At 41.4% G+C, this 18,161-nt stretch overlaps 1 long non-coding RNA gene across 2 annotated transcripts in view; it reads left to right on the top strand.

The window, feature by feature from the left end:
• LOC134359037 (uncharacterized) overlaps positions 1-13,027 on the top strand; it is a 67,883-nt gene extending 54,856 nt beyond the window's left edge. Inside the window, exons 4-5 of one of the 2 annotated variants that reach the window (XR_010021007.1) lie at positions 4,785-5,055; positions 10,890-13,027. This is a non-coding gene — a long non-coding RNA (uncharacterized LOC134359037). Of the gene's footprint in view, positions 1-4,731; positions 5,056-10,889 lie in introns of both variants that reach the window. The other variant, XR_010021006.1, reaches the window with a different exon arrangement.
• The last annotated feature ends 5,134 nt before the right edge of the window (positions 13,028-18,161 follow it).

The raw sequence follows: 18,161 nt of genomic DNA, 5'->3' as shown, positions 1-18,161 counted from the left end.
AGACCTCATTTACGTCTCTTTAATTTTAGCAGGATGGCACTTGGTTGTTTTTGATAATGACCGAGATCATTAGATCTGATATCTCTCTTTGACTATCCTGATGTTTTGGGGCTGGTTGGTGATGTAGTTTCTGCCATTTGACATTTATCAGTGCCTGGAAAGGTCATGTGACAAGCTGTTGCGCGCTCTGGTGATGTCACTTCCTTAATTTTATGGGTGACAGACATGGAAGCCCCAGGTGAGTTTTCTTATCTCTATCGCTTCTTGTTGGTAAAATGCCCTCAAGTCTGCATCATTCATTGTCAAAAAGGGTGCTGAGCAGTTTGACCCAATATCGTTGCCAGTTATGCAAGAAGGTTTGAAAAATACATAGAATAATGCTTTAAAAAATTAAAATTAGGGTGAGTTTTTCTTCATATAATTGTTTATCCTAACTCTTACTTGTTTGGTACATCATGGGTAAAGCCCTCCCAACTACTGAGCTTATCTACATGAAACACTGTTGTAGGAAAGCAGCATCCATCATCAGAGATCCCCACCGCCCAGGCCTTGCTCTTTTATCGCTGCTGTCATCAGGTAGAAGGTACAAAAGCCTCAGGACTTGCACCACCAGGTTCAAGAACAGTTATTACCCCTCAACCATCAGGCTCTTGAACAAAAGGGGATAACTACACTCACTTGCCTTCCTATTGAGATGTTCCCACAGCTAATGATCTCACTTTAAGGACTCTTTACCTTGTTCTTGTTACTTATTGCTATTTATTCATATTTGCATTTGCACGGTTTGTTGTCTTCTGCACTCTGGTTGATCTTTTATTGATCCTTTATAGTTACTGTTCTATAGATGTGCTGAGTATGCCCACAAAAAATAAATCTCAGGGTTGTATATGGTGACATATATGTACTTTGATAATAAAACTTACTTTGAACTTTGGTATTTTAGGCAAATAATTCTATTGGCAATGTTCAACAAAAACACTTAACCCTTTCCACCAAACTGCTGTCCTAGGAGTCCCAGATGGAACTGGAGATCCAGAGAAAGGCTAGCATTCCCTCACCCACCTCCCTTCATCCCCATCCCCAAATGAAGTCAATATCATGGAAAAGTCTGCCATCCCATTTACCTGGAGACCCTTCGCCATTCAGTTTGCTTTATCTGCTGAGAATCTATTGGACTATGTCTGAACTGGATGGGCAATCTTCTGACTTACAACTTGAAAGATTCATCCTCCCAGTGTTATGAGAAGGGACTGGCGCTGATTCTGGGTTGGCTCAGCAAATGGCAATGCACTCCCTTGATTTGATCACCTCTCCATTTTAAATAGAGGTAAGTATTGGCAATCTGCGGATTGGACAATCTAGCCAAATCAAAGGGCTCTATCACATTATTACCAACGTGTTGAAAGTAGAAATGAGCCTCCCCTCTTAGGATCTCCCCTAAGAGAGTTGATCATACAAGGCTCATGCAGTGAGGCAAAATGGGTAAAATAAGGAATAAGAAATGTGCAATCATTATGACAGGGTCTCTCAATAATAAACTGGAGCTAGGGAAACAGATTTGCAGGCAAACCATGGAAAGATGTGAAAGCAACAGGGTTACTTTAGGCAATTTAAACTTTCCCCGATATTGATTGGGACTCCCTTAGTGCCAAAGGTTTAGATGGAGCAAAATTTCTCAGATGCATCGAGAAAGGTTCCTTGAAATAACCTGAAGACAGTCCAACTAGTGATGGGGCCATACTAGACTTTATATTGGAAAGTGAGTTTGTCTGAATGTCAAAGTTTTAGCAGGAGACCTTTTCGGGAACAGTGATCATATTTCTTTAAATTTTAAAATAGTCCTTGGGTGTAAGGGTTAAACAGGAGGAAGGCTAATTACAAAAGAATTAGACAGGAACTGGAGAAAGTAGATTGGGGACAACTGTTTAGGTAAATCCATGTCTGACATGTGGGAGTCTTTTAACGGCCAATTCATTCGAGTTCAGAATCAGCATTTTCTTGTGAGGAGCAAAGTTAAGGATGGCAAGGTTCAGAATGACAAAAGATATAGCAAGTTTTATCAAAAAGGTAAAAGGAAGTATGTGTAATGTTTAGAGATCAGTCAATACCCTTGAATATAAATAAAACAGGAAAGAACCACAATAAGGAGCTAGGAAAGCTATAAGGTGTCCATGGAATATCCTTGGGAAGTTGGATTAAGGAGAATCCCAAAGAGTTTAATACCTATCCAAATTAGCCTCAAAATATTAGCTAGGGACAGGGTACGCTCCACTCAAGGACAAAGGAGGGAAAATATGGGTGGAGCCAGAGGAAATGGATATGGTCCTAAATGAATATTTTGTATGACTGTTTACCCAAGAGAAGGACTTGGATGATGGTGAGATTGGGTGGGTTCTGTTGATATTCTAGGGTTTGTCGATATTTAGAAAGGGGCAGGACCGTCTTAAAAATCACTGAGGTGGATAAGTCCCCAGGATATGATGGGATCCATTCCAGTTTACTGAGGGAAGCAAGGGGGGAAATTGTTGGGTCTTTGCATTCTCTTTAATGACAGGAAAGGTGCTAGAAAAATGGAGATTAGCCAATGCTCCTCCTTTGTTTAAGGACAACAGAGAGAAAAAACAAGAAATTATAATCTGGTGAGCTTTGTATCAGTGTCAGAGAAATTACTAGAGAAGATTCTTAGGGACAAAATTTACTTGAATTTGAAAGAGCATGGACTTGTTTGGGCTTAATAGCATGGCCTTATGTAGAGCTGGATATGTCTCTCAAAGTTGATTGAGTTTTTTAAGGAAGTGAGAAAGATAATTTATGAGGGTAGGGCAGTGGGTGTGATCTGCCAGACTTTAGTAAAATATTAACAAAGTACCTCAAGTTAGGTTAGTGTGGAAGATTAAATTGCACGCAATCAACAATGAGTTGATAAATTGGATCCAAAATTAGCTTTTCCATGGAAGCCAGAGGGTAATGGTAGAGGGGTGTTAACTGGAGACCTGTGCCCAGTGGTATTCCACAAGGATCAGTACTGGGACCTATGCCATTTACAAATATATATTAATAATTCGGATGAAAATGTCAGGGTACAATTAATAAGTCTGCAGATAACAAGAGCATTAGTAGAGTTATAGACATGTGAAAATTTGGCTGGAGAAATGGCAGTTGGTGCGTAATCAGGACAACTGTGAGGTGTTGCACTTTGGGAGTACAAGAGATAAGTTTAAGTAAATGGCGGGATCCTTGGGAGAACGGATATACTGAGGAATTTTGGCTTGCAAATTATAGCTCCCTGACAAAGGCAATGCAAATTGTTATAAGACTATAAGGTATAGAAGAAGAACTAGGCCATTTGACCCATCACGTCTGCTCTGTCATTTCATCATAGCTGATCCATTTTCCCTCTCAGCCCCAATCGCCTGCATTCTCCCCCTATCCCTTCATGCTCTGACTAATTAGAATCTATCAACCTTTGCCTTAAATATACCTAATGACTTGGCCTCCAAAGCTGCCTGTGGCAGTGCATTCCACTGATTCACAGACTATGATGGTAAAGAAGGTATACGGCATGCTTGCCCTCATCATTCGGGGCATTACTACCAAGAAGTACAAAAGTAATAGTCGACACATTGAAGCACCAGTGCCCCTTGACCTCCATCAAGTCACACATCGCGATAGTGATTGATCTAAATCCAGGGACTCCCCATCCAACAACAGAAAGGGAGTTCCTTCACCAGAGGACTGCACCATATTTAAGGACTGAGAATAAATGTTGGCCTGCCCTGTTATTACCCTCCTCCCACAAGAAATAAAACACCAGTTAATGACCCTTTAATAAGTACGGTTGAGAGGAGCTTCATTATATCTGATATCATGTTAAGCTGTGCAAAACTAAGAGAAAAGATTGGACTTGAAAATGACAGAGTTAGCTTCAAATGAGGTTTGTATTCAGACTCATCACTTGCTTGTTCTGCATGTTGCCAGGGTAATCAGCTGAATATTTCCTACATAACTGGTGTTCATAGTAATTTCTGTTGAAAGAGAGCACAATTACTTTCTAGCTTTTGGAGACTTGATCATATTCAAACAATAAGCTGCACAGTGCACTGGAGTCAAATTGCTGTATCTCTGCTGTCAACATTTGCCATGTTTCTTCTAAGACTTTCAATAAACCACACATCGTTTCAATCCAAAGGGTAAGATGGTTACATGTCCAATTTTTCTCAGTAGCCTATCAGTTACTAATGCATTGGACATCTTGGTGAACACATTTAGAAAAGAAATGCAAACTTGTTTAGAATCATAGTTGTGGAGTTAAACAGCATGGAAAAAGGCCCTTCAATCCATCTTGTCTATGGCAACCAAGGAACCCACCTAAGCTAGTCTCATTAGTCCATGTTTGATCTTTGTTTATCCTTATAAACCTCAGCCATCCATGATCCTGTCCAACTGCTTTTTTTAAATGTTGTTATTGTGCCTGCCTCTGGCAGTTCATCTATATGTGCACCTCCTTCTGCATGATGAAGTTCAAAGTAAATTTATTAACAAAGTGCATATCTGTCACCATACACAACCCTGAAATTCATTTTCTTGCAGGCATACTCAATAATTCCATAATAGAATAATAACCATAATAGAGCTTAGGAGGATGATGGCACCTAACGGCGACTCCTTTGCTGGCATCTTCAGAACCAGCTCTATTTCTATCTTTGATATCTATTTTTTTTCCCTTTCAAGGTTATTTTGAAGACCCTGACCTGGAGTTACATGCTGACTTTGGTTCTTTGCAGAAGTGGGACCTGCTCTCGGGGTCTCATGACTGGCCGCTTTTCGATATGCCAAGGATGCGGCCTGGAAGACTAGTGCGCCTTCAGAGTGCTGGATTTTCGTGGCCCTGGAGGCGGGTGGATTGAAGGCCGGTGCCATTGCCTGATGTGTCATGGGAGTACACAGAAGATCGAGAGCAGCGAGCTGGTTGCTGGCTGTGTGCCAAGACACCCGAGTTCTTTGGGCACAGAGCTCGTAAAAAGCAATGCAACAGACTTTTAACACCATAAATCAGTGAGTTGTTTTGTTATGTCTCCCCTTGCGCTGTGAAACGGGGACACCTCTTTTTCCCTTATTAGAGAGAGAGAGAGAGCCTGTGGTATGTGGAATTACTTGGTGAATGAGTAGTCTTTGGGGTACTGCAAGTTTGTGTCTTTATTGATGCTTTGCTGCACACTTGAGTGCTCGTGGGGGGTGCTGAAGCTTTTTGTTGGTGGGGAGGGGGGTCATAGCTTTGTTGCTGTTTGTGTGTGGGAGGGGGAGTTTGGGGGGGCTTTGGAGTTCTAACGTTTAACTGTCATTCATTCCTCAGGGCACTGCTCTGTTTTCGTGAATGTTTGTGAAGAAAAAGAATTTCAGGATGTATATTGTATACATTTCTCTGACATTAAATGTACTTATTGAATCAATGAAAGACCACACTAATTTGGGCATTCAACCAGCATGTAAAAAGAAATACAAAAAAAAAACAAAAAACAATAGCTATCGAGAACATGAAATGAAGAGTTGTTGAAGATGAGTCCATAGGTTGTGGGAACACTCCAGTGATGGGACAAGTGAAGTTCAGTGAAGTTATTCCCTTTGGTTCAAGAGCCTGATGGTTGAGGGGTAATAACCGTTCCTGAACCTGGTTATGTGAGTCCTGAGACTCCTGTCCCTTCTTCCTGATGGCAGCAGCAAGAAGAAAGCATGTCTTGGGTGGTGGGGGTCCCTGATGATGGATGCTGCTTTCCTGTGACAATGTTTCGTGTAGATGTGCTCAATGGTGGGGAGGGCTTTACCCATGATGGACAGGTCTGTATTTACTACTTTTTGTAGGAATTTCTGTTCAAGGGCATTGTTGCCCCTCAGATACCTTTTAAATCTTTCCTTCCCACCTTCAGCCTTCAGCCTTTGACTTCCTTTCTCTGGGAGGAATGTTTATTTGATCCTATCTCTAGTAAAGATATGATTCAGTTAGTGTGGCCTGGAGATTCAAATTGTACCCATTTACAGGGATAAGAGGAACAAATGCCTCTTAATGTTGGAAGCAGATAATATAATGTTTAGAAACGCAAACAACAGGAATTCTGCAGATGCTGGAAATTCAAGCAACACATATCAAAGTTGCTGGTGAACGCAGCAGGCCAGGCAGCATCTCTAGGAAGAGGTACAGTCGACGTTTCAGGCCGAGACCCTTTGTCAGGACTAACTGAAGGAAGAGTTAGTAAGAGATTTGAAAGTGGGAGGGGGAGGGGAGATCCAAAATGATAGTAGAAGACAGGAGGGGGAGGGATGGAGCCAAGAGCTGGACAGGTGATTGGCAAAGGGGATATGAGAGGATCATGGGACAGGAGGCCCAGGGAGAAAGATGGGGGGGGGAACCCAGATGATGGGCAAGGGGTATAGTCAGAGGGACAGAGGGAGAAAAAGGAGAGTGAGAGAAAAAATGTGTGTATAAAAATAAATAACGGATGGGGTACGAGGTGGAGGTGTGGCATTAGCGGAAGTTAGAGAAGTCGATGTTCATGCCATCAGGTTGGAGGCTACCCAGACAGAATATAAGGTGTTCTTCCTCCAACCTGAGTGTGGCTTCACCTTTACAGTAGAGGAGGCCGTGGATAGACATGTCAGAATGGGAATGGGATGTGGAATTAAAATGTGTGGCCACTGGGAGATCCTGCTTTCTCTGGCAGACAGAGCGTAGGTGTTCAGCAAAATGGTCTCCCAGTCTGCATCGGGTCTCACCAATATATAGAAGGCCACATCGGGAGCACCGGACCCAGTATATCACCCCAGCCGACTCACAGGTGAAGTGTGGCCTCACCTGGAAGGACTGTCTGGGGCCCTGAATGGTGGTAAGGGAGGAAGTGTAAGGGCATGTGTAGCACTTGTTCCGCTTACAAGGATAAGTGCCAGGAGGGAGATCAGTGGGGAGGGATGGGGGGGACGAATGAACAAGGGAGTCCCGTAGGGAGCGATCCCTGTGGAAAGCGGGGGGGTGGTGGGAGAAGATGTGCTTAGTGGTGGGATCCCGTTGGAGGTGGCGGAAGTTATGGAGAATAATATGTTAGCGCTTGTTCCGCTTACAAGGATAAATATAATGTTTAGGTTTAGGTACAGAGGGATGTGTCAATAATATGTGACTGTCAAATTTGACACCAGTGGTCTTCAGAGTCTCCTGGAGACTTGTACTAGGAAACTTTTGTTTAAAATTCTTTTTACTTGCCTTAATTGAGTTCATGGGAAAAGGCCAGCCTTCACCTGCACTCTAATTTGCCAATTGACCCCACTCCATGTCTCCCCCACTCCCAGGCCCTGGATCCTGCATCAGCCAGTGAATGAACTGATACTATTTCCATGGCTGACATGTTGTTTATGAGCTCCTGTAGTTCGCCAATAGTAAACATGTGAGGTCAGCAGACCAAGGTCTTGTAGATTAGTTACTGGCACCCATTAGGCTCCTGGCTGCATCTGGTCCATCTCCAATCCAAGCTTCGGCCTTTATTTATCTACTCACTGAATGGAAGCAAGAAACCTAACTCAGTTGATCGGCCTCTCATCTCTGCCCCGATGTTACAGCTTCAATCTCACTTCTAAAGTGATGAGCACAATGGTCCAGACTGACAGTCCAGTGTTGCACCATTGCACCTGGCACCTTACAGGTGAGGCGCAAGGCAGATGACGCAGAGATTATCAACTGCTGGAGATGTCCCACAGTCTCAGCAACCTGGGCTCTTTCTTGACCTTTAGTGCTGTCTGTGTAAAGTTTGCACGTTTTCTCTGTGACAAAGTAGGGTTCCTCTAGGTGCAGTGCTTCCTTCCAACTTCCCAATGACAAGCTGGTAGGGTAGTCTGCTTCTGTAAGTTGCCCCTTGAGGATGTCAAGAGAACTGGTGGAAAAAGTCACAGAAATGTGGATGCAATTGGGGAAATAAGTCCAAAGGGAAAACTCTCTCTCCTAGAACAGACTTCAAAAGGAAAATGGACTTCTGTGTCATGAAAAAAATGATTACAATTTCTTTAAATAAACCATCTTTTTCTACGTTTAATTTATTTGGTGGTATTAACAGAAGTCTTCAGGATTAAAGTCACAGAAGGCATTATAATTTAGGAAATTATTGCAGTTTTCTAAAATGAGCTACAGTATATTTCATTAGTGCTTCCATTAAACACCATTTTCTTTATAAACGTGCAGTAAAGCCTTTATCTAAGGTGAAGCCTCCAATGCTGCCATTGTTTGGATACAATTGTTAATTCATAGAGTAATAATACCTCATTGAAAAACATCCAAATCATGAACCTTGATAAAGAACAAATGGATGAAAGACGAGGATTTGAAGTTGGAAGCCAACTCTTCTGTTCAGCTGTACACAGTGAGACAGCTCCCCCTGCTGGCAGCTATACACATTCCATAATGAACGGCTCGTCAGAGCAGGTTCCAACATCTGCTTTTCTAAGGTTACAGTGTCATAAGACTAGCAATTCATTTAGAAATCAACTGCATTGAAAACTCTGTAATGGTTAGAAACAATCCTCTCCATTAACTTGTTCCTTTGGAATAACCTTTGAGAGTTGTAAACTTAGGCAACTCCATCATAGGCACTCGCCACCGCAGTATCCAGGAGAGATGTCTCAAAAAGGCAGCATCCACCATTAAGGATCCCATCACCTTGTTCTCATTGCTACCATCAGGAAGGAGGTACAGAAGCCTGAAGGCATACACTCAGCTTCTTCCCCTTTTTTCATGGACATTGAACCCATGAAAACTACTTCACCACTTTTTTATTTCTATGTTTGCATTACTTATTTAATGTAACTATTATTATATTATGTGTGTGTGTGTGTATATATACACACACACACACACACACACACATATATACTGAGATTCATAGTTTTTCCCCATTATTATGTATTGTGCCACCATAAATTTCATGACGTATGCCGATGATATTAAACCTGATTCTGATTCTGAACAGGAAGCACATGTTGTCAGAAAGAAAGCTATTAACCAATTTACCTTGCTTTTACAGGTTTAATTGTCCTGTATGAGTGAATCAAGGTCTATTAATGAAGCAAACTCTTACAGGAACAATTCAGACTGAATACATTAATTTGTATTTTAGTGTTGATTAACACTGAGATGGAGAGAATTTGTAATAGCTCTGGGTGGGTATTTGTAGTAAAGTATTAATATTTGAAGCATTTGAACAACATCTTCTGTTTTTTAAATCACAGCAGCTGTAAAATTGCAAAGGTGAAAAATTCCGTTTGTAACTGTCCGCTACGCGGAAGATTGTAACATCGGAACAATGAGTTGCTCGTCTCCACTCTCGTTGCTGGAGTGACTTCTCTCTACCTCAATGGAGAGAGAGAGAAAGCCTGTCTGAGAGACCAAAGTGCTGGGTTATGGACAATAGTTTTGATGGACTCTGGATCAAGGTCTATTTGGGAGATTGCAGCTGTTGCTTGCGTGGTGGAGGGGTGGGGGGGAGTGGTCAGTCAGTGCTTCTGCTAATGCAAGTTGGGGAGGGGGGGTCAATGCTTCTGCCGCTGCTTGTGCAAAGGGATGGGGGTGGCTTTGGGGCTTCAATGTTTCTTTCATTCATTTTATGGGGTTTCATGTTTTGTGGATGTCTGTGAAGAGCATGAATTTCAGGTTGTATACTGTATGCATTCTCAGATATCAAAAGAAGCTTTGAACCTTAAGACGGCAAGGAAACTCACATTGTCCAGATTGAGAGCCTTCACAAAGACTTGTTGATTACTGGACTTGCACATCAGAGGATGGAAATGGCCTTGTAAAGCAAGTGTTAATTTTGTGTTGGTAAAGCAGGGGACCCGTGAGAAGTCTGAAACCCTATTGCAATCATTCCGCTTTCAACCTAAAAGATCTTATAAATACCAGCCCCCACCAATCTCTATCCACATTTTCTGATTTTATATCTCCTTTGTGAGGGATTAACAGTACAGGTCAAATGAGGCCCAGAAGTTCATGCCAGAATTTTATGACATGGGCACAGAGTTGTAAATTTGATAGAAATGTTAAAGTTTGTTCAGCTGAGATTCTGGCTTTGCAACTCCTGATTATGTTCATTTCATCACAAGACATCACACAGAGAGTGCTGAGTCCGGGGAATGCACTGCCGGCGACGGTGGTGGAGGCGGATACAATAAGGTCTTTTAAGAGATTCTTAGTTAGGAACATGGAGCTTAGAAAATTAGAGGTCTATGCGGTAGGGTAGTTTCTAGAGTAGGCAGTTTCTAGAGTAGGTCACATGGTTGGCACAACATTGTGGGCCAAAGGGCCTGTACTGTACACTAGATTTCTATGTTCTATGTTTTAAGACTTCTACAAATGATTCCTCGTTTACCTTATAAGTATCAAGTCAGTTTTTGCTCTGAGTTTTGAACAATTGGAAGTTTCTTGATGAGTAGAAGATTAATTATTACTTAGTTATTTTTGAGAAAGGTTGAAAGCAGAGTACTCTGTCTTCAGTGATCTTGTCTGCAGCATCAAAGGTAAAATCTCAGAATTTACTAATGCCAGAATCCGTAAGGGTCATTTCTGGCTGCACAACAGTAAAAATCTTGAAAACTTGCCAGGTTCATATCTAATAGAATCTGTCAGAGTTAAAGAGGAGTTGTCAACAACATCTATTGGGTTAGCCTCGGAGTACCTCATATTGTTGTGCATTTTTGAACTTGAACTGTAAATGATTGCATTTATACCATACTTTATAACCTGGGTTCACTTTAATAAATTTATTATGATTGTTTCTGAGATTATTTTTATCAATCTCTAACCACAAACTATCCTTGTAACATTGCAACCACAGTCTAAACTTTTCCCTGCTGTTTCCAAGTCAGGTAACAAGTCAAGAAAGCTGCAAGTGAAAAGAAGTGGTTAATACCTTATGGAAACCGGAATTGCCCTTTTTTGACATCAGTGTGGTAAATTTGGATACATGGTGACCACAGGGACTGAGCACAAGGAAGTGCATGACAGAAAGATCCAGGCCATTAATGTTTTTGTTCAAGCACTTGTCGTGATGCCTATTAACTGGCTGTGTGATATGGATACTCTGCTTTTAATTTCCTGGTAATATGAGTGTTGAAATAGCCTCTTTCTGGTTTTCCCGCTCTCTCTTGCTCATCAACAGAACAAACACTCACAATTATCTGCAAGCTGAAACCAAGAGACAGATTGCGTTCCTAAGGCTAAAAGGCAGGACGCTGCCTCTGTGGTGATATCATGTGCAATGATGTGGCAGTACATGATTGGACAGCACTGAACATGCGCGTCATTAAGACGTGTTTGTATATAGCTGTAGATAAAAGTTCTCTAATTTTTCCAGAATATGATTCTTTACTGTTAACCCACGGTACATTCAAATAGAAGAAATATAACATGGTGTCAGAAGTGTTTCTGGAAGAATAATATGGGAGAATCGAGAATCAAAAATAATTGAAAAAAAGAAGAAAAAAGTTTGAACTAATATGGAACGTAACCCCACCAAAACTTCAGCTGACTGGGAATGTAGCGGAGAATTGGAGGATCTTCAAGCAACAGTTTAAGCTGTACTTATCCGCGATCAATTATGAAGAGAAATCAGAAAAAAACAAAGCTGTGCTTTTGCTCCATATAATCAGAAATGAAGCAGTAGAAGTATATAATAATTTTGTCTTCGAAGATGGAGATAATTTCAATTTAAAGTCGATAATGGACAGATTTGAAGTATTTTGTATACCTAAGCGGAACTTAATGTATGAACGATATAAATTCTTCACATGCGTAAAAGGCTGCTGAAATAGTTGATCAGTATGTTACAGAGTTAAGAAAGCACAGTAGAGCATGCAAGTTTGGATTGCTCACAGACTCTCTAATTAAAGATAGAATAGTTTGTGGCATTTGGAATAATGCTCTAAGAGAAAGGCTTTTGCGTGAGCAAGATTTAAATATTGAAAAAGCTTTCGCGCTCTGCAAAGCTTCTGAGACTGTAATGTCGCAGGCTGAAGAGCTTTTTGTCGAAAACTGCAATGTAAACGCTGTAAAAAGAGCGAATATATCAAGAAATATAATAATACGTTGACAAAACCGACGGAGAGCAAGAAGGCATTTGAAAAAAAAGTCATGTGATCGCTGTGCACGGGAACACCGTCCAAATCAGCGTGTTTCGCATATGGCAACTTTGCTACAACTGTAGTAAGATTAATCCTTTTTCATGCTATTGTAGAAGTAGAAAGAAGGAAAATAAAATGAAACGAGTAAATGCAGTGATTGAAGATGAACGTGAGGAATTTTATATAGATGTGCTTTATGAAAATGCTGTCATGGGGAATATAAAAGCAGCAGCTGCAGTGTTTGAGACGACCAAACAGGAGGCAATTGATGATGTGAAAAAGCAATGGCAGGAAGAGATTGCTTCAATGCAAGCGATAATGAAATAGACACTGTGAGAATATGAGATTCAGTCTAATCACCGTCTAGAGCAAGAACGCTCACAGTGGGCACAGTATAAGGAAGAAGTGAAAGCACAAGTAATGGAATTGAGCAGTTTTATTGAAGTTATTGAACTGATGAAGTCTCAGCATAAAAAAGAGTACACAGTCAATGTATGAATTAGATGAAGAAAAGATGTGATTCTTCAGAGATTCAGTTAACTGATGAAGACAAGACAAAACATGTAAATAATAACAAGGAAACACAAGAACTGTGTGTACCACTTACAAACTCTACTCGTATTTGTAAACCCACAAAGAGACTGATAGAGACTTGTTGAATTGTGTATTTGCTTTGATTAATGTTGCTAATTGTTTTTCTTTTAAGGAAAGGAAGATGTGGTGCTATCACCTGCAATGATGTGCCAGTACATGATTGGACAGCACTGAGCATGCGCGGGGCTTGCCAGTATGTTCCAGCACATGTCGTGATTAAGACGTGTCTGTATATAGCTGTAAATAAAAATTCTCTAATTCTTCCAGAATATGATTCTCTACTGTTAACCCACGGTACATTCAAATAGAAGAAATATAACAGCCTCAAGCAAATCTCCCAGCCATCACGTGATGACTGCTTATTAAGAAGAACTTGGAACATTTGCCATCTCTGAAAGCTGTCTTTAAAGTTGCTAGATTTAAATCTGTCAAACTCCGTTGTCTCAAGGGACCACAAAACAGGTGAATTTGTTGAAAATGTTTGCTGCAACTACACTGAGTATCCATTGGCTTTTAAGAACATGAGTGACCATTGAAGGACCGATGCATACTAGTTCTGTAGACAGATAAAAAAGTTTGATCGTACGTACTGAAAGTTCACTGCGAATCGAATTCAAAGTTCAAATTTATTATCAAAGTACTTGTATGTTATCGTATACAACCCTGAGATTCATTTTCTTGTGGGCATACTCAATAAATGCATGGTATAATAGTAACCATAATAGAATTAGTGAAAGACCAAACCAATTTGGGCCTTCCACAAGTGTGTAAAAGATGACAAATTGTGCAAGTGCAAAAAGAAAGAAATAATAAAAATAAATAAATAAGCAATAAATATCGAGAACATGAGATGAAGAGTCCTGGAAAGAGTCCATAGATTGTGGGACCATTACAATAATGGGAAGTGAAGTGAAGTTGAGAGAAACTATCCCCTTTCGTTCAAGAGCCTGATGGTTGAGGGATAATAGCTGTTCCTGGGGCTCCTGTACCTTCTTCCTGATGGCAGCTGTGAGAAAAGAGCATGTCCTGTGTTGTGGGTGTCCCAGATGACGAATACTGCTCCCCTGTGATGATGCTGTGATTACCTGTGATGGAGTGGGCCATCTCCACTAATCTTTGTACAAATTTTCATATAAGACATTGAAGTAGGATGGAGTAAGGTAAGAAAAATACGAGAGAGAATAAGCGATGGCATTTATTATTCCATTCAACTCAATTCACATGGCATTCACTATTGGATTTTTATTTAATTAATGTTATGTACTCATTCTGAAATAGTCATGCGGGTTACTTTTCTTAGTATTTATTTGCTTAATAAAATCCCACCAATTTATCATCCTCTGATGATATTATACTCCACAGATCCAAATATTTACTTAAACATACAATTCTTCTATCTGCTACTGAGTGTTGTAGATCAAGACATTATTTTTTAGAACAGGCATTATTCCTGATTCAATTTCATACTTTTATCTTTGCAATCACATACTGTTTCATTGAATTTACAGAGTGGAAACAGGCCATTCAACCTTGTGTGTTCCACGCCATAGTTGATACTTTCTTCCAGTCTCTTCCCATCTTACTCCATCTAACTCAATTCACATGTCATTCATTTTCTTTTTCCCATATTGTGTATTTGATTTTCCAAGAAGCAGATCAAATTCGTATCTTGTGATCCCCACATTCTACCATCCACAGCATAAAGAAATTTCTTCTTGGTTTCTCTTAATCATTTAATGTACAGAGCTGTGCAAGAGTCTGAGTCACATATATATAGCTGGAGTGCCTGAGACCTTTTGTACAGTACTGTAGTAATTTTATGTATTACACTGTACTGCTGCCACAAACAAAACAAATTTCCTGACATACAGTATGTGAGTGATAAGAAACCTAATTCTGATATAGATCTGTATTATAGATTGAGAGTGGGAAGAGGCCAGGGAGAGGGGAATCATGGATGGGGAAAGGGAATGGGAGAGGGAAGGGAGTGGGAAGCACCAGAGAGACAATCTGTAATGATCAATCAACCAATTGTTTGGAATCAACTGACCTTGCCTGGTGTCTCAGGACTGGGTGTGACTGCACCTGTGTCAACACCACCACCCCCCTGCCACCCCTGGGTTCCTTCCCTGCCACCTGTCCCACACCCCTTCCACGGTGCTCCACCCTTGCAAATCCCAACATTCGTTGCTCCCACCAGATTTAGAAACTCACTCTCCTCTCCTTGTTGATAAATACAGAACTGTGCAAACGTCTTAGGAACATATATAGCTAGGATGCTTGAAGCTTTTGCACAGTACTCTACAATAAGTATTGTGAAGAACAGTTTCCAAGAGCCAATACTGAAGCCCAGGATTTGTGTTCCTTCCTGGATTTGTGAACACCACTAATTTGCAATGCTGCATTTAATCCCCATGGTTATGTTGTTTGCTGCTGTCTATGGTTACTGGCCTTTGCTTCCTTATATTTGGCTAAGTTAATATTCAAGATTCAAAGTACATTTATTATCAAAGTACGTATGCAGTATACAACCCTGAGATTCATCTTCCTGTTACAGCTGCCAAACAAAGACAACCACGGAACCTGTTCAAAGAAAAACATCTCCGCGCACAAAATGAAACAAATCACGTAAATGGCAACAAAATTAAGGAGTGAGAAATGCAGAATGTAACTCAAAACTTCAAAAGAGTCCAGTCATTTTCAGATCAGCTCAGTTCATTATCTGCAGGCCACTCCGATCATAATTATCCAAAATAGCAACAAAAAGTGAAGTGACTAGAAACACATCATAAAGAGAACCAGAGAGTTCAATCCACAAACCACATCAATTAAACCTTGCTCAGGACCCAGAACTCTGGCACATTCCTCCAACAGCAGCTAGGGAGAGACAGAGACCATTCGAACACAGGGACCTTCCTTTGAGAGCAAGTGAGAGGGAGAGCGAGGCTGTCACATGCAGACACCTTGTGGCAGTGGAGAAGGAGCAGCTGGTAGACAGCGGTGAACACCTGCTCACCTTCCACACTCACTTTGTCACCCTAACCGGTGCGACCAATGAGAAACAGGCTCGTTCACGGGCTCGCACCCCGTATCCGGGTTCCTTGGCCTCGAGGCCATACACTTCACTTGCAGCCTTATGGGATCCTCTCAGAGGCAACAAAGCACCAGATTGCTCAATTGGCCTGAAAACACACCACCTAAATATAAATCACAGAATTCAACAGCAGCAGAATCATATTTGAAAGAAAAAGAACATAAGAAATAGGAGCAGGAGTAGGCCATCTGGCCTGTTAAGCCTGTTCCGCCATTCAATAAGACCATGGCTGATCTGGCCATGGACTCATCTCCACCTACCTGCCTTTTCCCTATCACCCTTAATTCCCCTACTATGCAAAAATCTATCCAACCTTGTCTTAAATATATTTACTGAGGTAGCCTCCACTGCTTCATTGGGCAGAGAATGCCACGGATTCACCACTCTCTGGGAAAAGCAGTTCCTCCTCATCTCTATCCTAACTCTACTCCTCCAAATCTTGAGTCTATGTCTCCCAGTTCTAGTCTCACCTGCAACTTTCCTGCCTCTATCTTATCTATCCCTTTCACAATGCTATATGTTTCTATAAGATTCATTCTTCTGAATTCCTGCGAATACAGTCCCAAGTGACTCAATCTCTCCTCATAGTCTAATCCGCTCATCTCTGGAATCAATCTGGTGTACCTCCTCTGCTTTGCCTCCAAAGCCAGTATATCATTCCTCAAGTAAGGAGACAAGAACTGCACACAGTACTCCAGATGTGACCTCACCAGTACCCTATACAGTTGCAGCATAACCTCCCTACTCATAAATTCAATCCCTCTAGCAATGAAGGCCAACATTCTGTTTGCCTTCTTGATAGCCTGCTGCACTTACAAACCAACCTTTTGTGATTCCTGCATTAACGCTCCCAAGTCCCTCTGTACAGCAGCATGCTGCAATTTTTTTACCACTTAAATAATAATCTGCTCTTTCATTTTTCCTTCCAAAGTGGATGACCTCACATTTACCAACATTGTACTCCATCTGCCAGACCCTTGCCCACTCACTTAACCTATCAATATCTCTCTGTAGACTCTCTGTATCTTCTGCACAATTTGATCTTCCACTCAACTTAGTATTGTAGCCCCCGCCCCGGCCAGCCTCAGGGTCGCTCGGCTCGCTATTGTCTAGGGAAACAGCCCTCGGCCCCGCCGAACTAAGTAATAGTTTGTGTGGATGTACCCCACCCCGCCCAAATAACAGACAATACACCAGATACAATTAAATGATTTACAGTTTATAGATATTACTGGAACTATGTAATTAATAGAGAATAAAATATAAAAGGAAAATAAAAGACGCCACACTTATCAAAGTTCGGTCTCTTCGTGCACAAATAGTTGGAGCTCAGGACCCTTCTTCACCCTGCAACCCCTCAGACCACCTCGACCGGCCGCCTGGGACCAACAACGGTGGTCGACCAGACGCTCCACACGAGTCTGTCTCCGTCTCCTCGCCGAACGCCCTTCTCGGGGTCCGACCCCGTTAGCGGACATCACAGCACCTGGTCCATCCTCTGTCCCGCTCTCCCGCCTTCTGCCCCAAAACCCCGCGCATACAGTATCTTCAAATACACCAAAAACATAACAACTATCCCAATTGATTCATAACATCCTCTTATCACCCCCTAACAAGCTGCTAGCACAAAGCTTTCTCAGCGGTTAACATAACAAAGAAGCATTCCCGATTATAACATAACAAAGAAGCCGTTTTAATTAGCCTCCGCAGTAACATAAAAGGCAAAACCCCCTTACAGTATCATCAGTGAAAACTTAGATACACTACACTCGGTCCCCTCTTCCAAATTGTTAATGAATGTCGTGAACAGTTGCAGGCCCAGCACTGACCCCTGTGGCACACTGCTCACCACTGATTGCCAACCAGAGTAACACCCATGTATCCCAGCTCTCATCTTTTTACTAGTTAACCAGTCCTGTATCAATGCTGATACATCATCCCCAACTCTATGCATCCATCTTATGTGTTTTATTGTCTTTTATGTGGCACCTTATTGAACGCCTTCTGGAAATCCAAGTAAATAATGTCCACCTGTACCCCTCTATCCACTGTACTCGTTATATCCTCAAAGAACTCCAGGAAGTTTGTCAAAAAGAAGACATAAAAGAAGTGAAAGAAGTAGTTTCGTGAACTGTCTGAAGGATGTCGCCCTTTGTCGTGGTGTTTGCTTGTGCCATCTTCTTTTGCAATTCAGATGTTACCTCAAGACTTCTATTTAAATACAAAGGGGATTGTGGATAATAATTTAAAGATGTTTGTCAAAGTATCATATGGAAACTAAAATCTTAACAAAAGCAATACAGACATACTACTGGAGAAACTCATC

Source organism: Mobula hypostoma, chromosome 19 (genome assembly GCF_963921235.1).
Source record: "Mobula hypostoma chromosome 19, sMobHyp1.1, whole genome shotgun sequence".
Taxonomy (NCBI): Eukaryota; Metazoa; Chordata; class Chondrichthyes; order Myliobatiformes; family Myliobatidae; genus Mobula; species Mobula hypostoma.
This window is presented reverse-complemented; position numbering and strand designations above follow the sequence as displayed.